General features: G+C 46.0%; 2 protein-coding genes across 5 annotated transcripts in view; both read left to right on the top strand.

The window, feature by feature from the left end:
- MAPKAPK3 (mitogen-activated protein kinase-activated protein kinase 3) overlaps positions 1-8,065 on the top strand; it is a 107,727-nt gene that overhangs the window by 45,932 nt on the left and 53,730 nt on the right. The window contains exon 1 of one of the 4 annotated variants that reach the window (XR_773992.1): positions 5,192-5,269. The exons of the other annotated variants lie outside the window; for them this stretch is intronic. The gene's annotated coding sequence lies outside the window, so the exon portion shown is untranslated. Of the gene's footprint in view, positions 1-5,191; positions 5,270-8,065 lie in introns of those variants that run through there. 4 annotated transcript variants of the gene reach the window in all.
- HEMK1 (HemK methyltransferase family member 1) overlaps positions 1-8,065 on the top strand; it is a 149,952-nt gene that overhangs the window by 106,368 nt on the left and 35,519 nt on the right. The gene's annotated exons all lie outside the window — the stretch shown is intronic.

The following is an 8,065-nucleotide window of genomic DNA, read 5'->3' as shown; positions in this document are numbered from 1 at the left end:
GGCTGGTCGGCGGGGCTGAGGCGCGGCTCTGCCGGCCGTTCGGCACGTCCGTTGGTTTGGCCGCGCGCGTTTCCGTCCGTCCCCGTTCCTTGTCGAGCGCTGGTAGCGGCTCTGCTTGGGCGCGGTTCTGTCAATGGCGCCTGAGCGACCCGCTCGCCTTTCCGCAGATCCCCTTCCCCGGGCCGCGGGGCGGCAGCGGCGGCCCGGTCGGGGGCCGGCGCCCCCTCAGGTGCCCGTGCCCTCCCGGCGGGAGGCGGCCGGCGGGAGGACGGTGTGTGGTAGCGGCGTGTCGTCCGAAGAGCGGAACGACGGGTGTGGGGCTGGGTGGGGTGGCCTCGGGCCTCGGCCGCCCGGGAATCCAGTCCCCCTGAGAATTTGGATTTCAGCCGGGCCAAGGCTCCTGGAGAAGGTTACGCCGCCGCCATTTTGTCCTGCGCTTGACGATACCATCCATCGTCAAGTTAAAATCGGGTGACCCAGGAGAAAGTACTTCAGTTACTGTCAGGGTTATCGAGCCTTTTATTTCTGAACCCTTTACAACAAAACCTTGATCGTTCTTTTCCTGCCGTGAGTTGCCACCCCTTCGCGTATCGGAGATAAGAGAGAATGTGAGAGTGGGCTGTCCGTCACCTCCATTGAAGTAGACTGAATATTTAAAAATACCAGTAATTGTTGTGCTGTTCAGAACCAAAGTGGATGGGGCCAGGAGCAGAGGGGAGGGGAAGATGACGGTAAGGACGAGGTTAGAAGGATGTTCTCATGGGCAGGACGTGAGCCTGAGCGCAGAGAGCCTATGTTCAGCTCCTGACTCAGCTTTTAACTCCCTGCTGTTTCATTTAGCAGCTGCTTAGCCTTTTGCGTGCTTCCATCCGTTTTCTTTACTACATCAGGGACAGTGCAGTAACGAGTGCTGCTAATAGTGCCGAGGGCCATCTAAGTATCCAGAGGGATGGGAATTTCATCACGGATGCACCCCTTGACCGGTTTGCTTCTGAGCCTAAGGCGGACTTCAGCCGACACTTTCATCTGAATACGTGTCAATTCACAGGAGAGGCGAGGAGATAGCAGAGGAATTTCAGTCCTCACCCCTCTTGTGCGCAGCAAGCACAACAGTCAAAAGATCGTTCGAAGGCCTACCTTCGCAGGTCTGGCACAGGGTTGCAGGGGGACGCCTGCATGCGTGTGCTCCTTCATATCTAAATCGGGCATTATTTAAAACCTTGTGTTGGTGGTGCAGCAGCACGATGGATTTGAACAGAGCTAGACTAGAAAGTGGGAAGTGGCTGCCGTCTCCTGCAAGCTGTAGTTAACCTGCACATTCAGGAGGTATTTCATCTTCAGCCTTGGAGGGGACACTGAGATGATAGCTGTAGAGTGCCCTAAGGCAGGAATGCTGCAGCCCAGCGCAGACATTGAGAAGCTAGCTTTATGTTTTTTGTTTTTTTTACTTAGAATTGGGCTCCATCTAGTGATCTTCTTCTGGAAAAGTCTGTGTGTGCAGGCTCTGTGCTGTTGGCTGAGTAGCCATTTGTATCTCCGGAGCAGGAAAGCAATGCTAAGAAGTGTACAGTGGAAATGTCACACGCAGAAACGTGTCTCAGTTGGCAGCTCTGTATTTCTGCTCTGTGGAAGCAGCACAGGTGTTCACGCCAGTGCAGACACTATGTTATTCAGTATGCATCGCATTCTGATGCAGTGTTTTTCCACCTGCAGTCACGAGATCCATGCTGCTCTTATCAGGAGTCCTAGAGGACCCTGAAAGATGACCATGAAATTGAAGCAGCTGATGCATATGAGTATTAATGAGAGGAAGTTTCATTTTCATTGGAACCTTTTTTAGGGGCCCACCTCAAAAAAATATTCAGGCTAATGCCTGGGCTATTTTATCTACAAAATTAACAATTGGTTTTAAGTCAGGAGTGTTGAGTAGTACTTCATTACTCTACCTGAACATTTTGCCCCTCATTGGCATTCCTCATGCACATGGTAATGCCCTAAGTAGGAAATAGAACAGTGTGCCCGATCTGCCAGTGCCCCGGGGCTTGTGCAGTTGGTTACCTGTGCACAGTCAACATGAGTTGCTGCCATTCCAACAAATTAGTTGTTTAAACGCAGTTTATACCGATATAAATGGCTCTCCAGGGTTCAACGTTGAAGAATTAGGACATTGCAGAGGCAGTAACAAGAAATTTTGCTGAGCGATACTGTTGAGTGATAGGGTTTGGTTATGAAAGGTATCAAAGCAAGCTCACACTCAAGTCAGGGAGGTAAGAAAAGCCGGAAATCGTGAGCCAGCGAGTCCCTTAGGAAAGTTCACCAACGCAACAGCACCATCTGCTGCTAACTCTGTGTTTGAGCAGACGGGCGGCCCGAGTCCCCTTTCCACTGGGGGTAGGTTACACTGCTTCACCTGTACAGTTGGACATTTCTGTAATCTTGTAGAGTTGGTGTAAATGAAAAATGACATCCAAAATCGTAACTCTTGAGAGAGGTCGCTGTGACTGGAGACTGGATTTGCCTTCACTATAAGCTTGTACATGAAAGACTGAAAGAAAGTTGCCCCTCTGGCTGCTGCGTGGCCACAAGGCTATCTCTGACACTTGCCCTGTGTTGTAATGTAAGGAATAGCATGCGACCGAACAAACATTAACAATAATACTTATCTATTCCTTGTTTAGACAGGCCATCTCGTTATTTGAGTAGGGCACACCAGTTTCTGTAATCAAGAACACACAAGAGGGCGATGAACTTACCGTTGTGGTTTTGATTTCCCAACCTGGTGTGGAGCAATGGAGGAGTCTCCAGGGTGTGGGTGAGCTGTGCCATGGATGTGGGGACATCTGAGCTGGCTCCATGAGAAGAAGAATGTGCAGGAAAGCAATGGGCTTCATTTCAGGCTACAAAAAAATACCTCGGTGTTACCGTAAGGAACTCACTGTATTCGTTCTCCCTAGGCTTGCTGGCATGTGGTGACCTAGAAGATGATTGCAGTGTGGCATCTGTTAGGAACTTTTCTGCTTCTACCGAATGCTATGTTTCTGCAAAAATTGTATTCCCGAGTGGCCTGGCAGGCCACCCCAGGACTATCAGATAATGTTGCCATACCCATTAGTTGCAGGATCTCTTTCAATGAAAGAAAGAGATTAATTTCTTGCGCTCCACTGCAGCATAAAATGAAGCACCATCTTCTGTAGACAGATTGGAAGATTTATAATGCTTTTGATTTATGATACTTCTATGAAAAACCCTGTCTTTTTTTTCTCTCTGCTGAAACAGAAATGTCCAACCGGTATCTCTCTGACTTCCTCTGTAAATAAGCTGTGTCCCAGACCTCCTTCTGCTCTAAGATCCCCAGACAGCAACCCTTAAGTGGAGGAGGAGGGATGGAGCCTCCCAAAACCTTCCCAATGACCAAGACAAGGTATCTGTAATAAGGTGTCTGAGTCCAGGATTATAAAAGCAACTGTTCCACCCTCTTCTGTATTTCTGTAGAAAAATACCTGCTGAGTATGTGCTAACAGGGAGGAAGTAATCTTGAACTAAATCAGGTATTAGAACACGCTGTCCAGATGGTGAGACTGGTGCTTTGAGACTTCTTGTTCCTTCACTAGCAGCTGGTTCACAGTTAGAATTTGTAATTCCTCCTAGAAACCAGGTTATAATCCCGGGTCAGTGCAGAGGGTGTTGAGAATAAAAGAGAAGTTGTTCTCGTTTGGTGATCACAAAGCATCAGGTAAACATCATTGCCTATGAAGGACCTCTATAAACCTGTTTTTACCTCAGCCGTGGAAAGAAAAGAGCTAGGCTGTTTGCTGATGAGCTTTCCTGGTTGTATAGGTAATAGAAACTATTTCAGTTTCTGGCTTGTTGTTGGGCTTTTCTTTCTCTTTTTTTTTTTTTTTTCTTTTTGTTGTCTGAGACAGATACCTCCACAGCAGAACTGAAAGACAGGTGAGAAAATATGTGCATAGTCTCTGTTTCAGACCACTGTGTACATGACTGACTAAACTAAAGATCCTACAGGAAGCTTTGCTGCTTCTCCTTTATATCACGATGTTGTTCTGTAGAGATGCCCTTTCTTTTAATATCACAGATGCAGTTTCTGAAGAACTTCCTGAGAGATTCCATAAGGTTGTTGCCACCACCCAATCAGACAAAGCTGTGTCCTCACTTCAACTTGACAATACAGAGGATTTTCTCTTTGGTGACATCTATATAATGCATCCCAGAGAGTGGATTTCTCATAACACACAAAAAATACATAGCTGTTACTCAGAGGAAGCAATGTTTCAGAAAAACAAGTCACTATATTTTCAGCTGATGGTGATAATTTCTTTATTGTAGCTGATACTGATTTCCACAAGACATTGCTATCAAAGGACTAAACTCCATGCAAATCACTTTTGTATATAAATAAACTCAGCTAACTGTAGCATTCAGGTAAGTATCACTCCTCCAAAATATGACATCCCTCAAAGAACATTTGATGACATTAGCTTTCCTAGCTCTCCAGATGAGAGCAAATGCAGGCATTTAATTTCTTTTTTTTTTTTCATTTTTTAAATGAGATATTTGAAAGTCTGAAATGTCTTTAATCCCAGATATTACTGTTACTGAATTGCTACAGCATGGCAAAAAAGCAGTGAAAATACCCAGTGGGATAGCCAAAATTAACCTTCTGTATTTAAACAGTAGTGCCTCTGTGTGTAACCCAGGTATCTGTGATATCCAAGACACGATAAAATCAGGAACAGCGTACCCAAACTGCAAGCTGGCTAAAATATGAAGCTTCACAGGGTTAACACACTAGCTTAGAGAAAAGGGGCAGCTGCCCCAAAGCTTATAGCAAGATTAGGGCCTTATTGTGTGGTTATTTTCTCGTATAAGCTACTCTTCTAGTTTGGGGCAAGGCAGGCATAGCTGAGCTATAGCTATAGCTTCTCTCTTGAAATAAGTTGGTTTGTGTTGTTGCTGTTGGGGATTTTTGGTAAAAACAGGATTAATATTTAATTTACAGTTTTAGGGATTTTTGTGAGGATGAAAGAACTTTTACCATAGTGGGCTCTTATCCTATAACAGTACTGGTTTTTTTAGAACTTCAAAAAGCAAACATCAATAAATAAATAAAAATGTCTTTTTCAATGAAAAATGTCCCCCAGCTCAATAAGCTGCAGTGGGCCTGTCAGCGTGTCCTCCATCAGTATGTCCAAAGGATGCTAATGTGGCTTGACCTGCCACGAGCACAAGGAGAAGCCACAGGATCCCCAGTGTAAGTTTCTGATCATATGAGATGTAATTCCCAGGGAGATATAAAACTGCTACTTGAAAGCAGACATTGTGGGAAATGCTCCCAGAGCCAGCCAGGCAGACAGCTGCAGCCAGGGTGACCGCACTGTGCTTGCTTGCCTTTAGGATGTCAGAGGTGTTGGGGTTAAATGGTTAAACCAGTTGTTAACTCTAAGATGTGTGCCTGAACCCAGCATGCTTGTCGTCCCCCCCCTCCCCCCCAAGCTTGTCAGAGAAATTATAAAACCTTAAGCAGCTTAAGAGAGGGATATTACACAAATGAACATTCTTGGCTCTGTACGAACTGCGTGTGGATTGCAAAGGCTGGGATTTACAAGTGGGGGAACTTCAGAGTGGGTACCCAACATGGGTTTGCAGGTACAGTCACTTAAGACAAACACACTATAGCAGAGTTGTTTCACTAGTGCAGCACCCAGACTGCTTTGGGTCTGCCCAGCATGGTCAGAATAACATTGAATAAAAAGCATCAGCTAAGCAAGATCAGGAGAGATGTCCAGTGGAAGAGATTTAGAAGTTTAGTCCAAGAGCACCGGATACTTTTGGCTGTTACTTATAGTATCAGATTGCCACCTTGTTACTTGTGAAAACACTCTGTTGCAAAGACTTTTAGATATTGAGAAATACTGTCTTTGTCACTGGTTTTAAAGATTTTCCGCACATGATATTCGTGTTTTGCCTGGGGTAAGGATATGCTTTGTGCTCAGAGAGCCTATCTAAGACAAAAAATGAACACAAAAAGCAAGGGAGTATAGTTGCTTTTTGTTCCTCAGCTGTGGTCATCCTTGTGTACCATGAGGCTATTTGATACTTGGGATGGTGCCGGAAAGGCTTTTTCAGAATTTATGGTGGGTGAAATTCGCAGAGGGCTGGTGTAAGGCCTTATTAACCATGATTCACACTGGGTTTTTAAGGGCTTTGCCCTGTTTAAACTTATTACTGGTGAAACAGTGAACTTTGCTAAAGGCGTATACAGACAATATCCAGTAGTGAACCCAAACAAGCGTAACTTTCAGTAAGATACCATTTAAAGCAGTGACTTGAAACATGTGTTTTGTATCCTATCAGTTGAACTCTTCTCAGTGGGAGACTGTTCATAACTGAGAGGTGTAGAACCAACTAACTTCACACAGAAGAATCCTGTCTTATTCCCTCATCTTTCCTCCTTTCTTTCCACGCAAAGCTTATTTTGTAGAAACTCATTCTTGTAATAGTTAGAAAGAGTCATAATTTCTTAATGAAATTCCTTGCTTCTGACACACTCTGTAAAAAATAGCAACCCCTTAAGTAGACATCTGTTTGGAATTTTTGCAATGCTTAATATTTCCCAGAATAGGGCCGTAAATAGTCTTCTGCTAGCTTTAATGTGCTAGCCGTTGTAACTTGTGCTTGCTTTGGTCAGCCATAGACTTTTGTATAAGAGTTACAAGGAAAGATCAGAAGTGGGGCTGGGAATGGGAGCTACAAATTGCTGTGAGCAAGTATACTTCTCATTATAAAATATGGAAGAGAGATGAGAGATTTAGAAGTTTTCTGAAGGGTCTGGCCCCCAGTGACTGTGAGCTGGGAAGAGGACTATAGTTACCTGTTGCAAAGAGAAGTAAATTACCATCCAGGACAAATAAAACAGCAAATACAGGCAGAAGCCGTGGGAAGGAAAATAAGAGCAAGCTGCTGACTACAGAACAGTGCTATTGAAGGCTTGCAACCTGGGAGCTTACAGTTATGTATATGCTTCCCTGAGATTGCCACAGTGGGAGGTGGTGCAAAGCCTAAGAAGGCTGGAAGCCAAACCTGAGAAGGAAAGGTTGGGAACAGCAGATTTCCTCTGGGACTTGAATTGTCCAGAATAGGTGAACTGAATCAGGGGACCAGGCCCTCCAGTAGCTGAACTGCTGAAAGCCTGGAAGGGAAACCTGAGGCAGAATAGCTGTAGCGTCACATCACAAGGCGATAAGATACACTGCAGATCTGCATCCTGCTAAGTTGAACTACTTTTTATCCCTTGGAGAAAGGACTCATTAGCCCTTTTAATTATTTTCTGAACCGCTAGAACTCCAGATGCCATTATGTTATGTAAAATGACAAATGTATTTTTAACTCGTAAAGCATGTGAACTTTAAGCTCTTTCCAGTGATACAAGTACAGCTCCATTTCAATGCATGACTCATCTTCACATGTAGGAAAAACTCAGCATTTCACATCCCTATAACTACACTCTGTGCACCAGCGAGGAGCGACAGTTGCTGTGGGAACCATCACTTTTAATATCCTGACTGTGCATACAAAAGCGCAAAGAAATACCGTCGGCTTATTTGGCAGAAAAGGTCGCCTTTAATAACAGCACCGACTATTTCGGTAGCCATAGCGCCTGAAGGATCACAGTCTGTCCAGCATCGAGTCCCAGTGCTTTGCTCCATAGCAATAGCCCTACTGTTTAAAACAGGTTTCAGAGCGAACGCGTCAGTCCTTTCCCCTTCCTGCAACGAGCGGTCGGGGGGGAAGGGGCCGGCGGTGCCCCGGGCCGGGCCTCCCCTCCCCGCCACCGCGGGGGCGCGCTGCGGCACAAGCCCGGAGCCACCGAGGCAGCTTCGTCCCCCTCCGGCAGGGCCGTTTACCTCAATAAATACCTTAAAAACGCCGCCCTGCGCAGGGGATGTTCCCCGCAACCCGCTCGTCCTTCCCCGGGGGAACCTGTCGCCCTGCCCCACGCAGCCCCGATGAGGCGGCTCCCGCTCCCCTCCCAGCCCTCTGCGGGGCC

The sequence above is a fragment of the Haliaeetus leucocephalus genome, unplaced genomic scaffold (genome assembly GCF_000737465.1).
Source record: "Haliaeetus leucocephalus isolate CR32 unplaced genomic scaffold, Haliaeetus_leucocephalus-4.0 Scaffold148, whole genome shotgun sequence".
NCBI classification, from domain to species: Eukaryota; Metazoa; Chordata; class Aves; order Accipitriformes; family Accipitridae; genus Haliaeetus; species Haliaeetus leucocephalus.
Note: the sequence above shows the minus strand (reverse complement) of the source record. Positions and strands in the feature narration are given on the sequence as shown.